This window comes from Hordeum vulgare, chromosome 2H (assembly GCF_904849725.1).
Source record: "Hordeum vulgare subsp. vulgare chromosome 2H, MorexV3_pseudomolecules_assembly, whole genome shotgun sequence".
Classification (NCBI taxonomy): domain Eukaryota; kingdom Viridiplantae; phylum Streptophyta; class Magnoliopsida; order Poales; family Poaceae; genus Hordeum; species Hordeum vulgare.
Window position 1 is genome coordinate 104718603 of NC_058519.1, and position 20784 is coordinate 104739386.

Here is a 20784-nt window from a genome sequence, read left to right on the forward strand (position 1 = left end):
TGCACATATCCCTTGTGGTGCTACAGTGGGACGAACGATTCCACTCGATCCAGAAGGCTAGGACCGAAAGACGAGAAAACCTTAGCGATCATCCTAGCCGATCTCTTTAAAGGGGAAAAAGAAGGTTTTAACAGCCCCTTCAGCAAGGAAGGCTATTCGGCGTACAACCCCGTCGAATACGTAAGTGTACTAATGTTCAAAGTTTAGGGCGTTCTCACCTTGTATTGTTTGATTTACAAATTCTACACCTTCCTTGCAGCCTTGGAAGCATTGGATCAAGACGGTGAAATGTCCCATGCCTCAGCCCGAGGACTATGCCCGCGACGACGATCCCGGTTTCATGCAGACCCGGAGCTTTCGATCTCTTTCAAGGATGGGTGTTTTACTAGGATGGAGTTGACGAACAAAGGGTAACCATTGTGGCCTACAACCCTAGTCCCCTTCCATCTTCTGGGAGTAAGAGAAAAACGACGGCCCAACGAGGGGTTGCGCCTTGTGGTCATCGGAGTGCTCGCCGAACTAATCCCTGGACAAGATTGGCTGGGACTCTGTCGAACGAGGACATAATTCCCGAACAAAGGGTGGCGGGAGAAAACCCATCTGCCGCTCCACCGACAAAAAGGAATACGAACCGACTTATATTCCTTTGGATGATATTTGTCTTTCCATACTTTCATGACCCTTGACCGGACAATGTAAGAGACGTGCGCAACCTTCCCCACCCGAAGACGGTGTTCAGGTGTTAGGTAGTCAACCAAACCCCGGCAATTCGGTGGGCGTCGTAGTGTCGAACACGGGTCCGATCCCCGAGTGTTCGGACGGATTATCGGTAGAGAACTCCGAATACGAGAGTGCCATGAATCCTCGGCGGCAGAAGGAGGTTCTACGCCATCCTTTATTTTTCGAACAAGAGTTTAATGCTCTTAATTCGGCCAATGCGTACCTCGGAGCCGTGCGAGCAGGCTCTTATAAAATGGCCATGCAAGTGTCTTCCCACTTGCACTTAAGTTATCGACTTTATAATATCTGAATAAAAGTTCGTACCCAGCAGCCGTCGAGCCTTAATTTGGTCGGGACGACTAAATTAAGGGTCTTCAGCAAGTACTTTTTCAATCTGCAGGCTTTGAAGCAGGAAAACAAAAGTTTATCCAAAGATCTCCATCAAAGCCAGGCCTATTTAAAGGTCAGTAGAGCCGAGCTAGAAGATGTGAAGAAGTTTACTAGAGAAGCCCATGGTAAGGGAGTTTATTTGTAGTATGCTTAATTTGCTTAATATAAATATATTAATAGCCAAAACATTTGCTATAGTAGGTGAATCAATATGCCAAATGCAAAAAGATCTGGATGCCTCTTGAGAAGCTCAGAAATATGGCATCAACTTGTGGATTCTAGTGACCTTGGGGATCTATGCATAGGGGTTGATTGCATGTTTTCATATTACGTTCTCCAATAGAAATCTTGGGGTACTCTTTGAAGTTCTTTGTGTTGGATTGAATATGATGAATCTGAAATTGTTTGATGCATGTCGCACAATTTACCCATGGATACTTGAGGTGACATTACGGTTGATTGATATGTATCATGGGTGTGAAACTTATAGGAATAGCTCAAAAGATTAATCAGAAAGAATAACTTTGAGGTGGTTCTACTACCTACACCAATTTCATCTTATGTTCTCTAGTACTTATGAAATTTCGAGTGATTCTTTCTTACAAGTTGATGGATGATCATATGATTCTACTATGTTAGCATTGTTGAGAGATTGCACTAGTGAAAGTATGAACCATAGGCCTTATTTCCAAGCATTTGTACAATGTTTTGCTTGCTATTTTACACTTTCTACCTTGTTTTTTATATTTTGTGATTACAAAAACCTATATCTACTATCCATATTGCACTTCTATTACCATCTCTTCGTCGAACTAGTGCTCCTATACAATTTAGTATTGTATTGGGTGTGTTGGGGACACAAGAGATTTCTTGTATTTGATTGCAGGTTTGTTTGAGAGAGAGACCATCTTCATCCTACACCTCATAAACCTTAGGTCATCACTTGAGGGAAATTTGCTGTTGTCCTTCAAAACTCTGCGCTTGTAGGCCCAACATAGTCTACAAGAATAAAGTTGTGTAGTTGACATCAGAAACAAGGGTGGACAACGTCCCTTTTTTGTTTGTTTTCATCTGTAGTTGGATTCCTCTCTTCTGTATAATGATTGCTATTTATTGATGTTTTGAGATAATCATGTTGTAGGTTGTGGCGAGTGTCGGCGTCAAAACCGACAGATCTCGGGTAGGGGGCCCGAACTGTGGATCTTACATCGATGGGTTGCAGGAGAGAAGGGGAGACGGTTTTACCCAGGTCTAGGCCCTCTTGAGGAGGTAAAACCCTACATCCTGCTTGATTATATTGATGTGGATGATGATTACAGAGTCTACCTTGCGATCATATATACTAAACCCTAGGTGGAATCATCCGCATACATGGACGAGGACCCCCGGTTTATATAGTCACCGGGAGGGCCTAGGGTTACATGCAACCGACCTAGTCTACTTTTACTTGGTTGTCACGCTAGTCTTCGGGGTTTCCCTCCTTGAATACGAGACGATCGCACAGGGCGACCCATGATAGGCACAACCCATCAGGACAACCTCTTCATAATAAGCCGACTACCCGAGGACCCCTTAATTTCGGACTCCCTCAGCGAGTGTAAGCCAACTCCATATAATCATCCCTTCTTTACATGTATTGTGACAATATCCATTCTTGCGAAGCGACCCAAAATGCACTTCTATCCTTATTGAGGCCCTAGAGTCGTCGCGAGGATAGTACCATTTTGGGCATGACACATAATGAATATATTCAATTCCTTATCAACTATTTCACCTTGAAAAGCACCAACGGCATAATCACTAGCATCACTCATTATTTCAAAGGGTAGATTCCAATATGGTGGTTGAACAATGGGTGACGAAATTAAGGCTTCCTTAAGTATTTCAAAGTCTTCTACACGATCATCATCAAAAACACATTGACCATCTTTTTGAAAAAGATTGGTAATAGGCCTAGAAATTTTAGAGAAGTCTTTTATGAACCATCTATAGAAACCAACATGAACTAGGAAACTTCTAATACCTTTGATATCTTTAGGACATGGCATTGTCTCAATTGCATCAACTCTAGCTTTATCTACTTCAATACCTCTTTAGGAGATTTTATGCCCAAGGACTCTACCTTCATTCACCATGAAGTGACACTTCTCCTAATTCAATACAAGATTAGTTTCTTAACATCTCTGCATAACTTTAAGCAATCATCAAAAGAGGTTCCATAAACGAAAAAAAATCATCCATGAATACCTCAATAATCTTTCCACAAAAATCAGAAAATATAGCAGTAATACATCTTTGAAAGGTAGCACATGCATTGCATAAACCAAAAGGCATATGTCTATAAGCATAAGTTCCAAAAGGACAAGTAAAGGTGGGTTTCTCTTGATCTTCTTTCGCTACACATATTTGAGAAAAAACAAAATATCCATCTAGAAAAACAGAAATATGTGTGCTTAGATAATCTTTCTAACATTTGATCAATAAAAGGAAAGGGGTAATGATCTTTTATAGTAGCTTTATTTAATTTCCTAAAATCAATTACCATCCTATGACCAGTTTCAATTCTTTAAGGGATAAGTTCATTTGTATCATCAGGAACAACACTAATGCCTCCTTTCTTAGGGGCACAATGAACATGACTTACCCATGTATTATCAGATATAAGATAAATTATATCTGCCTCTACAAGCTTTAATATTTTAGTTCTTACAACATCCTTCATTTTGGGATTCAAATGACATTGGTGATCAACGGCTCTATATTAATCTTGTGTTGGCATAAGGTTTGGACCAATGCCCTTAAGATCATCAAGAGTATATCCAATTTCATCATGGTGCTTCCTCGGAATTTTAAGTAATCTCTTTTCTTTATGCTCTGAAAGTTTAGCACTGATAATAAGAGCATGTATATTATTTTCATCAAGATAAGTATGTTTCATTGTATTAGGTAGCTTCTTTAATTCAAACACATGATCACTTTAGGTGGGAGAGGATCTCCCAAATTTTAAACATGCAAATTATGCTTAAGGATAAGAGCTTATTTGAAGAATATATCATCTATTTCATTTCTTTCATTCATATGCATATCATTTTCATGGTCTAGCAAATATTGTTCTAAATGATAAGTAGGATGCACAACAATAGAAGCAAGACCAATTATTTCATATTTACCGGGTAATTCCTTATCACAAAGTTCTCTATTGATCTCAGAGAAATTTAATTTATGAGATACATCACCAAAATTAACATTGACCGTTTCCCTATTACAATCAATTTTAGCATTAATAGTGTTGAGGAAAGGTATACCAAATATAATGGGACAAACATCATCTTGTGAGGATCCAAGAACTAGAAAATCAGTATGATATTTGATCTTACCACACAAGGCTTCAACATCTCTAACAAGCCAAAGCATTGAAATAGTCTCTCTTTTGGCAGGCTTAATAATAACATCAATATCTTCTATTTCAACACGTGCAATATCATGCATAACTTCTTGGTAAAGAGAAAGTAGAATAATACTTGCACTAGCACCCACATCTAAACCATGATATCAATGATCTGCAATCTTAACACAAACAAGAGGCATGCCAAAAATAGGTATTTTTTATCTTTGGGGTCATGCTTAGTGATACATCTCCAACGTATCGATAATTTATGAAGTATTCATGCGAGTGTTCTACAACTTTCATATACTTTTCACAACATTTTATATTATTTTTTAGACTAATTTACTTATCCCATGCCCAATGCGAGTTCGTGTTTTTGTGTGTTTTTTGTTTTGCAGAAATTCCATATCAAATGGAGTCCACACAAGATAAAAATTTACGGAGATTTTTTTGGAATATATGTAAATTTTGGGAAGAAGAATCAACGCCACACGATGCCTGAGGCTCTCCCGAGGCAACAGTGCACGACTAGAGGGGTGGACTCGCCATGATGCCTTGGGCCCACCCCTTAACTCGGCTGAGACCCTTATTTCCCTACAAAAAAGATATTGTTTCGATAAAAATCCCCTAAAATTTCAGCCCAATTGGAGTTATGGATCTCTCCATATTTAAGAAACGGTGAAGGGCCGGAAAACAGAAGAAAAAAATAGAGAAGAGAAATAGAGAGATAGATCCAATGTCGGAGGGGCTGCTGCCCTCCGGGAGCCATGGCGGACATGGACCAAAGGGGAAACCCTCATCCCACCTAGGTAGGAGGCCGAGGAAGAAGAAGGAGGATGGGGGCTCTCTCCCCCTCTCCTGGTGGCGCCATAGTGCCATTGGGGCAACCCTCATGACGACAATCTACACCAACAACTTTGCCGTTGTCAGCATCATATCTCTCCCCCTCTTTGCAGCAGTGTAAAATCTCTTCCCCATTGTAATCTCTACTTAAATATGGTGCTTAATTTTATATATTATTATCCAATGATGTGTGGCTATCCTATGATGTTTGGGTAGATCTATTTTGTCCTATGGGTTAATTGTGGCATGATGTTATTGATATGAGTTGTATGTTGATATGGTGTTGTCCTAAGGTGCCTTCCGTGAGGCACACACTTGAAGGATTCACGCTGGAGGGTTTGCAATATGTTCATGATTCGCTTATAGTGGGTGGCTAGAGTGACAGAACCTTATATCCGAGTAAGGGAGTTGTTTGCATATGGGAGTAAAGAGGACTTGATGTTTAATGCAATGGTTGGGTTTACCTTAATGATTTCTAGTAGTTGTGAATGCTTGCTATATGTCCAATCATAAGTTCATATGATCCAAGAACGGAAAGTGTGTTAGCGTATGCCTCTCCCTCATTGCATATGATAAGTATCTATCATGTTATATTCAATTGCATATGGACAATCTTTGTTTTGCTTTACACAAAAAGCTTTCTACTAAGAAACTAAGTAAGTTAATATTTTTCTAAAACAATACCTAACATTTATTCCCACGTTCTTTATTACCTTGAAAACATATTTATTACACCTACTAAGTACTTCTTATTTCGTTCTTGCAAAATAGTTTCATACTTGTTCTAGGTAAAGTAAGCGTTAGCGTGCGTAGAATTGTATCAGTGGCTGATAGAACTTGAAAGAATATTAATTCTACCTTTATCTCCTCGTTGGGTTCGACACTCCTACTTATAGAAAAAGGTTACAAACGATCCCCTACACTTGTGGGTTATCAAGACCTTTTTCCGGTGCCGTTGTCGGGGAGCAATAGCGTAGTGGTTGATATTTTCGTGTGTCCTTGTTTGCTTCATCACTAAGTAATTTTTATTTTCTATTATATGTTGTTTTATATCTTTAGTTATGGATATGGAACACGAAACACCAAAAAAAGTAGTTGTAATTGCCACTCATGGAGATGGGGAACCTCCTAAAACCCTTGATGTTGGTTATGTAGAAAACATTAAATACTACTTTGATAATCCTTAGAAATCCCCATTGAACTTGATAATGGGACACACGTTAGATCAGCGTGAGTACTCTAGGTATTATCGCTGGACTCAAAAAGGGAAACACTTACGGGATCAAATTGAAATGTTGCGTTGGTATGCTTGGAATTTATGCTTGAGATGTGATTATACTTCTTGCTCTAAGATGAAGACTTCACACCTTCCCTTTCAATGTAAATTTAATGATATTTAAACCTTGGCCTCTTGTGCTAATGGTATATACGATTACTATGATGTGAAACAAATAGAAGAATTTGTTGCTTTTAAGGGTGCTTATGAAATTGCTTCTTTGGTTGAAAAGTATTATGTTATTCTTTAGTAATCTGAAATTTTTTCCATACTTAAATATTTCGATGAGAACTATGAATACCATGCCTATATTAATGATTTTTTTTTTGAAATGAAGTTTGTTGCCTTGGAAGGGATTAATATTTTGCAGGAATCTATGGAAGAACAAATTGCTCAATCTATGATCTTATTAGATGAAAAAGATGAGGAGGAGAGCAAAGAACAAAAGGAGGAAGAGTGGATTAACTACCCGTGCCCATCTTCTAATGAGAGTAACTCTTAAACTCATACATTGTTTAATTTCCCTTCGCACATATAGAAGAATGAATGATATGATGATTACCATGATCCCTTGGTTTCGTTTGAAATCCCTTTTTTATGAACTTGATGGTTGCTATGCTTGTGGCCATGATGCCAATATTAATTATGCTTATGAAGATGAACTTGCTATAGTTCCTTACGTTAAGCATTAAATTGTTGCTATTGCACCCGCACACAATAGTCATATTATCTTTTTCAATTCTCCGAATGTCGGGACCCCGATCCTAAGCGATACGAATCTAGCATGTAACATGTCACATCACTTTGCGGCCTCGCGCATGGTAAACTCCACGTCTGTCACCTTACCTTGGTCGGGACCATTTGCGTCTTTTGGCTCACGTATATGGATGTGTTGCTAGCAATCATATGCCAGAGAACCTGGGTTGACATGACTAGTTCTAGACCCCAAGTGGCACAACCGTACAGGGACACGCATACGTAACCCAGCAATGCAGGTGTCGGTCATCAGTGTGTGTAGATGATTCATAGCACGCTACACGGATTCCATTATACTGCATGACATTTCCCCGTGGGGACAGACACAACATCAAAGAAGGATACATGCCGGTCAATCAATGTGTCCGGAGCAGTAGCAAGCTACCAAGGCTTAGTGGGAGCACAAAGAGGCATTTCCCCGTAAAGAAGGCTACTAAAGGCATACAACTAGGTGTAGAATCCCACACATACCAATACATTTCAAAGCATACACACGATATGCATGATATGTGTAGACACAACATGACATCACAACACAACACTATGACTCAAGCATTTATTAAAGACTCATAAGAGTCAATATAATGTGATATTACAAACATGGGTCACATGAACAAACACTCAAGTCATACAAGCATTAGGCGGAAGCACAACATGTCTAAGTACAGACAACTACTAAAAGTGGCTGGAGGAGCCTGAAAATCTACAACGATCCTACCAAAGGAGCCAGACCTGTCTCTGGGATTCCCAAGCTATTCCGGTCAACATCAATCACATCGCGTAGAACCAATAGTGAGACTAATGCCTCCTTTGCAAAACATAAATTAAGCAACCGCGAGTACAAAGGTACTCAGCAAGACTTACATCAGAACTACCTAGATATGCATCATTATCAACAAAGGGGGTTCTGGAGTTTATTGCACCAAGCCAGCTTTGACTCTTGGCTAACCTGTACTACGACTACAAGTACTTTCTTTGAGGTGGAACAACGCACACGAGTCCACATATTCACCAAAACAAAACACCACTATGGATCCACTCTCGTCTCCCTACGAGGAGGCCATCCATAGGACTCACCCTTATCTTGCGTATTTTAGAGTATCCATTTCAAGTTGTCTATGTACCACATAATGTTTCCAAGTAGTCCATATCCGAGGACGCGACTACTCGAACAGACTAATTCACTTGCAGGGGTATACTTCTTCACACACGCTCTCACCACTTATCACCATATGCACGTCATGCATCTCAGCAACCTTCAAGCAGAAGCATTAGCGTGGGCGTCAACCACGACCTGACTAACCACACAAGACTTTAATCCAGGTTTATTGCCTATTTGAGACTGAAATGACAAGGAAGTCCGGCCGAAGTTTCCATTATGACCCCGAACGATGTGTACAAGGTTCCCAGGCCCACCTCGACGAATGGTTCTACGCTTGGTACACCCACCACTGGTGCATACACCGCGCCATAGCCCACCCCTTCGGTCAGTGCTATGCACGGCCGCTAGCACATCCTACAAACACCAGAAACTAGTTGCAACTCCTGGACAGAGATCAAGGCGATTAATAAGTCGAGAGAGTCAATTAAGGATCCCAATGTGCGGTAGTATCTTGTCTTGGATAACATACATAGAACTCAGTTCTTAAGGACAGTCCCAATGAGACAACCCACCATGTCCTCCTACATGGCCTCTCATCGCTACCTTTACTAAATCAGATTCACATACTTAGCTCTCACACAGAATGACATGTTCACAACCATTCCGATTCATCGCCCAGATGGATCAGAGCCGACATAACTCTAAGCATAGCAGGCATAGTAGGCAGGCATGGATGATTAAGCACAACAAGGATCAAGCAGTTTCTACTCATGCTAAGTGGTTTCAACTATTTACTGTGACAAGGACAGGTCATGCAAAGGAATGGGTTCAACTACCGAGAACAATTAGCAGTTGAATCGTTGTTGTCCTAATGCATTTGAGAGAGAGCAGGAGCGAGATTGTGAGATTGTATCAGAATGCTCAAGGGGGGGTGCTGCCTGACACTTTTGAAGATAACCATGGGTCTTTAGTAGTGTCAACGATCACAACGTCGGAACCATCGTCAACCGAGAGGGAACAACACCGACAAATAGAAAGAGAATAACATTTACTTCATAGAAATGCAACACTATGATACATGATCATGACATGGCAATATGCTATTGATTGAGCAAATGCATCTAGTAACAACATTAAATGAAGTTCGTTTGAACCAAGGTTCACATTCAAACTTCATTCATTGTGGTTATTTAAATGGAATTTATTTTATTTGTCCAAATCAGAGGACATATGTTGTTCTAACATGCAGGAAAATGCCATAAACAGATTCCTTGCATTTTTTTGATAATTTTTCATATATAATTTATTTTCATCTGATTTACGGTTGAATTTCTATGATTTTTAGAAGTTTTGAATATTTTCTGAAATTCATAAATCATTTCCTTATTTATTTTAATCCAAGAAGGAATTTATAATGTTAGCATGACGTCATGGTGAGATCAGCAGGTCAACTAACCTCGTCAAAGTCAAACTGACGTGTGGGGTCCACACGTCAGTGTCACATCTACTTAACAGTGTTTATTTAACTCACTAATTAAACTAGTTAGATGTGGGCCCCATCTCTCATTAGTTGTGGGGTTAACTAACTAGGTGGTTAACACCTAATGACGGTGCCATGTCATTCTCGCGAGAGCTCCACCGACGGCGACCTATCCGACAACGGAAGTTCACCGGAAACGCTGATCCGACATCGGTTGGACGCGCTGTTAGACTCTCTGGACCGGGATCGGTGCGACGCGTCCGATGATGGTGGCCATAGGTGTTGGGGACAGTTTGTTGGAATTATGCCCTAGAGGCAATAATAAATATAGTTATTATTATAATTCCTGTATCAAGATAATCGTTTATTATCCATGCTATAATTGTATTGAATGAAGACTCATTTACATGTGTGGATACATAGACAAAACACTGTCCCTAGCAAGCCTCTAGTTGGCTAGCCAGTTGATCAAAGATAGTCAGTGTCTTCTGATTATGAACAAGGTGTTGTTGCTTGATAACTGGATCACGTCATTAGGAGAACACGTGATGGACTAGACCCAAACTAATAGACATACCATGTTGATCGTGTCATTTTGTTGCTACTGTTTTCTGCGTGTCAAGTATTTGTTCCTATGACCATGAGATCATATAACTCACTAACACCGGAGGAATACTTTGTGTGTATCAAACGTCGCAACGTAACTGGGTGACTATAAAGATGCTCTATAGGTATCTCCGAAGGTGTTCGTTGAGTTAGTATGGATCAAGACTGGGATTTGTCACTCCGTGTGACGGAGAGGTATCTCGGGGCCCACTCGGTAATACAACATCACACACAAGCCTTGCAAGCAATGTAACTTAGTGTAAGTTACGGGATCTTGTATTACGGAACGAGTAAAGAGACTTGCCGGTAAACGAGATTGAAATAGGTATGCGGATACTGACGATCGAATCTCGGGCAAGTAACATACCGAAGGACAAAGGGAATGACATACGGGATTATATGAATCCTTGGCACTGAGGTTCAAACGATAAGATTTTCGTAGAATATGTAGGATCCAATATGGGCATCCAGGTCCCGCTATTGGATATTGACCGAGGAGTCTCTCGGGTCATGTCTACATAGTTCTCGAACCCGCAGGGTCTGCACACTTAAGGTTCGACGTTGTTTTATGCGTATTTGAGTTATATGGTTGGTTACCGAATGTTGTTCGGAGTCCCGGATGAGATCACGGACATCACGAGGGTTTCCGGAATGGTCCGGAAACGAAGATTGATATATAGGATGACCTCATTTGATTACCGGAAGGTTTTCGGAGTTACCGGGAATGTACCGGGAATGACGAATGGGTTCCGGGAGTTCACCGGGGGGGCAACCCACCCCGGGGAAGCCCATAGGCCTTAAGGGTGGCGCACCAGCCCTTAGTGAGCTGGTGGGACAGCCCAAAAGGGCCCTATGCGCATTGGAAGAAAAATCAAAGAGAAAAAAAAAAGGAGGAGGTGGGAAAGGAAAGAAGGACTCCACCCACCAAACCAAGTAGGACTCGGTTTGGGGGGGAGTCCTTCCCCCTTTTGGCTCGGTCGACCCCCTTGGGGCTCCTTGAGCTCCAAGTCAAGGTCCCCCCTCTCCCAACTATATATACGGAGGTTTTAGGGCTGATTTGAGACGACTTTTCCACGACAGCCCGACCACATACCTCCACGGTTTTTCCTCTAGATCGCGTTTCTGCGGAGCTCGGGCGGAGCCCTGCTGAGACGAGATCATCACCAACCTCCGGAGCGCCGTCACGCTGCCAGAGAACTCTTCTACCTCTCTGTCTCTCTTGCTGGATCAAGAAGGCCGAGATCATCGTCGAGCTGTACGTGTGCTGAACGCGGAGGTGCCGTCCGTTCGGCACTAGATCGTGGGACTGATCGCGGGATAGTTCGCGGGGCGGATCGAGGGACGTGAGGAAGTTCCACTACATCAACTGCGTTCACTAACGCTTCTGCTGTACGGTCTACAAGGGTACGTAGATCACTTATCCCCTCTCGTAGATGGACATCACCATGATAGGTCTTCGTGCGCGTAGGAAAAATTTGTTTCCCATGCGACGTTCCCCAACAGTGGCATCATGAGCTAGGTTCATGCGTAGATGTCTTCTCGAGTAGAACACAAAAGTTTTTGTGGGCGGTGATGTGCATTTTGCTGCCCTCCTTAGTCTTTTCTTGATTCCGCGGTATTGTTGGATTGAAGCGGCTTGGACCGACATTACTTGTACGCTTACGAGAGACTGGTTTCATCCCTACGAGTAACCCCGTTGCTCAAAGATGACAGGCAAGTGTCGGTTTCTCCAACTTTAGTTGAATCGGATTTGACCGAGGAGGTCCTTGGATGAGGTTAAATAGCAACTCATATATCTCCGCTGTGGTGTTTGCGTAAGTAAGATGCAATCCTACTAGATACCCATGGTCACCACGTAAAACATGCAACAACAAAATTAGAGGACGTCTAACTTGTTTTTGCAGGGTATGCTTGTGATGTGATATGGCCAACGATGTGATGTGATATATTGGATGTATGAGATGATCATGTTGTAATAGATAATATCGACTTGCACATCGATGGTACGGCAACCGGCAGGAGCCATATGGTTGTCTTTATACTAATGGTTGTGCTTGCAGATGCATTTACTATTTTGCTAGGATGTAGCTTTAGTAGTAATAGCATGAGTAGCACGACAACCCCGATGGTGACACGTTGATGGAGATCATGGTGTGGCGCCGGTGACAAGAAGATCGTGCCGGTGCTTTGGTGATGGAGATCAAGAAGCACGTGATGATGGCCATATCATGTCACTTATGAATTGCATGTGATGTTAATCCTTTTATGCACCTTATTTTGCTTAGAATGACGGTAGCATTATGAGGTGATCTCTCACTAAAAATTTCAAGACGAAATTGTGTTCTCCCCGACTGTGCACCGTTGCTACAGTTCGTCATTTCGAGACACCACGTGATGATCGGGTGTGATAGACTCAACGTTCACATACAACGGGTGCAAAACAGTTGCGCACGCGGAACACTCGGGTTAAGCTTGACGAGCCTAGCATGTGCAGACATGACCTCGGAACACATGAGACCGAAAGGTCGATCATGAATCATATAGATGATATGATTAGCATAGGGATGCTTACCACTGAAACTATACTCAACTCACGTGATGATCGAACTTGAGCTAGTGTAAGTGGATCATGAACCACTCAAATGACTAGAGAGATGTACTTTTTGAGTGGGAGTTTAGCGAATAATTTGATTAAGTTAAACTCTAATTATCTTGAACATAATCTAAGTCCACTTTGAATATATTTGTGTTGTAGATCTTGGCTCACGCGACAGTCACCCTGAATTTTAATACATTCCTAGAGAAAGCTAAGTTGAAAGATGATGGAAGCAACTTTGTAGACTGGGCTTGTAATCTTAAGCTAATCTTACAAGCTGGGAAGAAGGATTATGTCCTTAATGCTGCGCTAGGAGATGAACCACCCGCTACGGCTGATCAGGATGTCAAGAACGCTTAGTTAGCACGTAAGGAGGACTACTCAGTAGTTCAATGTGCAATCTTGTATGGCTTAGAACCGGGACTTCAACGTCGCTTTGAGCGTCATGGAACATTTGAGATGTTCCAGGAGTTGAAGTTTATCTTTCAGAAGAACGCCCGGATCGAGAGGTATGAGACCTCCAATAAATTCTATGCTTGCAAGATGGAGGAGAACTCGTCTGTCAGTGAACATGTGCTCAAAATGTCTGGGTACTCAAACCGTCTAGCTGAGCTGGGGATTGAACTCCCGCAAGAGGCTATCACTGACAGAATCCTTCAATCACTGCCGCCAAGCTATAAAGGCTTTGTGTTGAACTACAACATGCAAGGGATGAACAAGTCACCCGGCGAGTTGTTTGCGATGCTGAAAGTCGCAGAGTCTGAACTCCGTAAAGAGCATCAAGTGTTGATGGTGAATAAGACCACTAGTTTCAAGAGAAACGGCAAAGGCAAGAAGGGAAATTCAAAGAAGAGCGGCAAGCCTGTTGCCAATCCGACAAAGAAACCCAAAGCTGGACCTAAGCCTGAAACAGAGTGTTACTATTGCAAGGGTATGGATCACTGGAAGCGCAATTGCCCCAAGTATCTGGCAGATAAGAAGGCGGCCAAAGAAAAATCAGGTATATTTGATATACATGTTATTGATGTGTACTTAACCAGCTCTCGTAGTAGTGCCTGGGTATTCGATACCGGTTCTGTTGCTCATATTTGCAACTCAAAACAGGAACTGCGGAATAGACGAAGGCTGGCGAAAGATGAAGTGACGATGCGCGTAGGAAATGGTTCCAAGGTTGATGCAATCGCCGTCGGCACAGTTTCACTTCAGTTACCATCAGGATTAGTTATGAACTTGAATCATTGTTAGTTAGTGCCTACGTTGAGCATGAACATTATATCTGGATCTTGTTTATTGCGAGACGGTTACTCTTTTAAGTCAGAGAATAATGGTTGTTCTATTTCTATGAGTAACATCTTTTATGGTCATGCACCCAATGTGAGAGGATTGTTCATATTGAATCTTGATAGCGATACACACATACATAACATTGAGACCAAAAGAGTTAGAGTTAACAATGATAGCGCCATATTTTTGTGGCATTGTCGCTTAGGTCATATTGGTGTAAAGCGCATGAAGAAACTCCATGCCGATGGACTTTTGGAGTCACTTGACTTTGATTCACTTGACACGTGCGAACCGTGCCTCATGGGCAAGATGACTAAAACTCCATTCTCCGGAACAATAAAGCGTGCAAGTGACTTGTTGGAAATCATACATACCGATGTGTGTGGTCCGATGAGCGTAGAGGCATGCGGCGGATATCGTTATTTTCTCACCTTCACTGACGATTTGAGTAGATATGGTTATGTCTACTTAATGAAGCACAAGTCTGAAACATTTGAAAAGTTCAAGCAATTTCAGAGTGAAGTTGAAAATCATCGTAACAAGAAGATCAAGTTCCTACGGTCTGATCGTGGGGGTGAATATCTGAGTTTCGAGTTTGGTGCTCACTTAAGACAATGTGGAATTGTTTCACAGTTGACACCGGCTGGAACACCACAGCGTAATGGTGTGTCCGAAACGTCGTAATCGTACTTTATTAGAGATGGTGCGATCTATGATGTCTCTTACCGATTTGTCGTTATCGTTTTGGGGTTATGCATTAGAAACAGCTGCATTCACTTTAAATAGGGCACCATCAAAATCCGTTGAGACGACACCATACGAACTGTGGTATGGCAAAAGGCCAAAGTTGTCGTTTCTTAAAGTTTGGGGATGTGATGCTTATGTCAAAAAGCTTCAGCCTGAAAAGCTGGAACCCAAAGCGGAAAAGTGCATCTTCATAGGTTACCCAAAGAGACACTTGGGTACACCTTCTATCTCAAATCCGAGGGCAAAGTGTTTGTTGCTAAAAACAGAGCTTTTCTCGAGAAGGAGTTTCTCTCGAGAGAATTGAGTGGGAGGAAGATAGAACTTGACGAGGTTATCGAACCTCTCATCCCTCTGGATGGTGGCGCAGGGCAAGGGGAAACCTCTGTCGTTGCGACGCCGGTTGAGGAGGAAGTTAATGATGATGATCATGAAACTCCGGTTCAAGTTTCTGTCGAACCACGCAGGTCGACGAGACCACGTGCTGCTCCAGAGTGGTACTGTAATCCCGTCTTATCAATCATGTTGTTGGACAACAATGAACCTGCAAATTATGAAGAAGCAATGGTGGGCCCAGATTCCAACAAATGGCTAGAAGTCATGAAGTCCGAGATAGGATCCATGTATGAGAACAAAGTGTGGACTTTGGAGGTACTGCCTGAGGGCCGCAAGGCTATTCAGAACAAATGGATCTTTAAGAGGAAGACGGACGCTGACGGCAATGTGACCGTTTATAAAGCTCGACTTGTGGCAAAGGGTTTTTCACAAGTTCAAGGAGTTGACTGCGATGAGACATTCTCACCCGTAGCGATGCTTAAGTCCGTCAGAATCATGTTAGCAATAGCTGCATTTTTCGATTATGAAATCAGGCAAATGGATGTCAAAACGGCGTTCCTTAACGGTTTCCTTAAGGAAGAATTGTATATGATGCAATCCGAAGGTTTTGTCGATCCTAAGAATGCTAACAAGGTGTGCAAGCTCCAGCGATCCATTTATGGACTGGTGCAAGCATCTCGGAGTTGAACAAACGCTTTGATGAGGAGATCAAAGCATTTGGGTTTATACAAGTGGTTGGAGAATCTTGTATTTACAAGAAAGTGAGTGGGAGCTCTGTGGCATTTCTAATATTATATGTGGATGACATATTGCTGATTGGAAACAACGTAGAGTTTTTGGAGAGCATAAAGGATTACTTGAATAAAAGTTTCTCTATGAAGGACCTAGGAGAAGCTGCTTACATTCTAGGCATTAAGATCTATAGGGATAGATCAAAACGCCTGATAGGACTACCACAAAGCACATACCTTGATGAAGTTTTGAAGAGGTTCAAAATGGAACAGTCCGGGAAGGGGTTCTTACCAGTTTTACAAGGTACGAGATTGAGTAAGACTCAGTGCCCAGCAACTGATGAAGATAGAGAGCATATGCGCTCCGTCCCCTATGCTTCAGCCATAGGTTCTATCATGTATGCAATGCTGTGCACTAGACCGGACGTTAGCCTGGTCATAAGTATGGCAGGTAGGTTCCAGAATAATCCAGGAGTGGATCACTAGACAGCGGTCAAGAATATCCTGAAGTACCTGAAAAGGACTAAGGAGATGTTTCTCGTGTATGGAGGTGACGAAGAGCTCGCCGTAAAAGGTTACGTCGATGCAAGCTTTGACACAGATCCGGACGACTCTAAGTCGCAAACCGGATACGTATTTATTCTTAATGGGGGTGCGGTAAGCTGGTGCAGTTCCAAGCAAAGCGTCGTAGCAGATTCTACATGTGAAGCGGAGTACATGGCTGCCTCGGAGGCGGCTAAGGAGGGTGTCTGGATGAAGCAGTTCATGACGGATCTTGGAGTGGTGCCAAGCGCACTGAATCGAATAACCTTGTTCTGTGACAACACGGGTGCCATTGCCTTAGCAAAGGAACCACGGTTTCACAAGAAGTCCAGACACATCAAACAACGCTTCAAGCTCATCCGAGACTACGTCGAAGGAGAGGACGTAAATATATGCAAAAGTGCACACGGATCTGAATGTAGTAGACCCGCTGACTAAACCTCTTCCACGGCCAAAGCATGATCAACACCAGAAGTGTATGGGTCTTAGATTTATTACAATGTAATTCGCATGGTGATGTGAGGGCTAGATTATTGACTCTAGTGCAAGTGGGAGACTGTTGGAATTATGCCCTAGAGGCAATAATAAATATAGTTATTATTATAATTCTTGTATCAAGATAATCGTTTATTATCCATGCTATAATTTTATTGAATGAAGACTCATTTACATGTGTGGATACATAGACAAAACACTGTCCCTAGCAAGCCTCTAGTTGGCTAACCAGTTGATCAAAGATAGTCAGTGTCTTCTGATTATGAACAAGGTGTTGTTGCTTGATAACTGGATCACGTCATTAGGAGAATCACGTGATGGACTAGACCCAAACTAATAGACATAGCATGTTGATCGTGTCATTTTGTTGCTACTGTTTTCTGCGTGTCAAGTATTTGTTCCTATGACCATGAGATCATATAACTCACTAACACCGGAGGAATACTTTATGTGTATCAAACGTCGCAACGTAACTGGGTGACTATAAAGATGCTCTATAGGTATCTCCGAAGGTGTTCGTTGAGTTAGTATGGATCAAGACTGGGATTTGTCACTCCGTGTGACGGAGAGGTATCTCGGGGCCCACTCGGTAATACAACATCACACACAAGCCTTGCAAGCAATGTAACTTAGTGTAAGTTACGGGATCTTGTATTACGGAACGAGTAAAGAGACTTGCCGGTAAACGAGATTGAAATAGGTATGCGGATACTGACGATCGAATCTCGGGCAAGTAACATACCGAAGGACAAAGGGAATGACATACGGGATTATATGAATCCTTGGCACTGAGGTTCAAACGATAAGATTTTCGTAGAATATGTAGGATCCAATATGGGCATCCAGGTCCCGCTATTGGATATTGACCGAGGAGTCTCTCGGGTCATGTCTACATAGTTCTCGAACCCGCAGGGTCTGCACACTTAAGGTTCGACGTTGTTTTATGCGTATTTGAGTTATATGGTTGGTTACCGAATGTTGTTCGGAGTCCCGGATGAGATCACGGACATCACGAGGGTTTCCGGAATGGTCCGGAAACGAAGATTGATATATAGGATGACCTCATTTGATTACCGGAAGGTTTTCGGAGTTACCGGGAATGTACCGGGAATGACGAATGGGTTCCGGGAGTTCACCGGGGGGGCAACCCACCCCGGGGAAGCCCATAGGCCTTAAGGGTGGCGCACCAGCCCTTAGTGAGCTGGTGGGACAGCCCAAAAGGGCCCTATGCGCATTGGAAGAAAAATCAAAGAGAAAAAAAAAAGGAGGAGGTGGGAAAGGAAAGAAGGACTCCACCCACCAAACCAAGTAGGACTCGGTTTCGGGGGGGTCCTTCCCCCCTTTGGCACGGCCGACCCCCTTGGGGCTCCTTGAGCCCCAAGGCAAGGTCCCCCCTCTCCCACCTATATATACGGAGGTTTTAGGGCTGATTTGAGACGACTTTTCCACGGCAACCCGACCACATACCTCCACGGTTTTTCCTCTAGATCGCGTTTCTGTGGAGCTCGGGCGGAGCCCTGCTGAGACGAGATCATCACCAACCTCCGGAGCGCCGTCACGCTGCCGGAGAACTCTTCTACCTCTCCGTCTCTCTTGCTGGATCAAGAAGGCCGAGATCATCGTCGAGCTGTACGTGTGCTGAACGCGGAGGTGCCGTCTGTTCGGCACTAGATCGTGGGACTGGTCGCGGGATAGTTCGTGGGGCGGATCGAGGGACATGAGGACGTTCCACTACATCAACCGCGTTCACTAACGCTTCTGCTGTACGGTCTACGAGGGTACGTAGATCACTCATCCCCTCTCGTAGATGGACATCACCATGATAGGTCTTCGTGCGCGTAGGAAATTTTTTGTTTCCCATGCGACGTTCCCCAACACGGTTGTGGCGACGACAGCTACGAACGGAGTGGCGGTCGGAGCACGAGGCGCAGGAGCACATCGGGAGCAGCCGGAGCTACCCACGGACTCCTGGGAGGCTCCTGAGCATGCTCACACACTCAGGTGTGAGCCGCAGTGGCTATGGCCACGGCAACACCCTCACCGGCGGCGAGGAGCTCGGGTTCCAGTGGAGTGCGGTGCTATGGCACGAATTAGACGGAGAGGGATGAGGGGAGAGAGGAAGGAGCTCACGACGGGGCTTTTGGTGCGTTCGGTGAACTAGGGGGTGGTCGGAACGTAGCGAATCGACGGTGGTCCTCTCCGGTGGCCGACGACAAATACGAAGAATATGGCATCCAAGCAGGGCTTCAAGTGTCGCTTGTCTCCACGAGGAGTACGTGCGCGTCGAGGCGAGGCTCATAGACAGGACGGAGAAGCGAGGGGGAGGCAGTGGCTACGGGGACGACAGACGGCGTGGCCATTGCTGCTTCGGTCATGGAGGAAGGAGGGCGAGGGAGAGGCGAGGGGGAAGAATGGAGAGGTCAGGCCGATCCAGATGGCAGCTAGGGTCTCATTCGAGTCGTCGACGAGGCTCGGGGCACAGGCAGGCAGCACGGTGAGTGGTCGTGCACGACGAGCGTCGTCCCCTGCTTCTCCTGTGCCTTCTCGCACGAGGTAGAAGACATGGATGCTCGTGATGGGCTGGGTTGGGCCGGTGAGCACCACGTAAGTTAGCTATACTAGTCGTCAACCCGTGCTAATGCACGAGCTAGGATTGTTTGGAGAACTATAAAATTGTAAATATAATATTTTTTCTAAATATAATTTCGTATAAAATCTTGTAGAAATTAGGAATACAAAATATTTATATTAAAATCTTACAATTTTATTACCTATGTTCAGGTTTGTGCCACAACACAAAATGGTGACATCGTTATATATATTTAACGACTACTAAATTTTGCAATTACTGAATACTTATGAAGATGTGTTTAGTTTTTAACATTATTAAATATATAGTCTATGATTGTTCTATCGTTACTATTAGCAGACTCACTCCATGGTTGCGCATGCATGCATCTGGTTAAAATATTCCATCAAAACATGGTTCAATAACTGTTGTGTGCCATAGCTAGGTTATGTCGATCACTCTTCATCGAGTTGATGTTCCACACATCAATATCTAACTCATCGATACCCTACCGGTCCACTGTTTATCAATTCAACTTGCCATTGAGCTTCGTGCCTTGATAACGTCTCAACTCAGTTCAAACTTCTCCTTGTACTTTCAAAATGCTCGTTGAACTTCTATAGGTTTGTATTTAAACTCATTAAAGCCTTCTTTGAATTTTCAAAAAATATATATTTCTAGCTTTCTGATTGAATCATTATTTTGCTTGACTGTAATGTTCTACGACATACTTATATTTTAAGTTTCAATATTGATATCTGAATGTTTTTTTTTTGAATATTTTAAACGCTCACACTTATGTTGTCCAAAAAATTCCCTGAATTATTGGATGTCTGCATGTAAGACTTTAAATGTTACTTTGTACATTTTCCTTTATTAATTAGCCGATGACCCGCTAGCTAGCATGTGTCCTAGACAATGATAT

General features: G+C 43.0%; 1 pseudogene; it reads left to right on the top strand.

The window, feature by feature from the left end:
• The first annotated feature begins 295 nt into the window (after positions 1-295).
• On the top strand, positions 296-19398 carry LOC123425710 (annotated as a pseudogene).
• The last annotated feature ends 1386 nt before the right edge of the window (positions 19399-20784 follow it).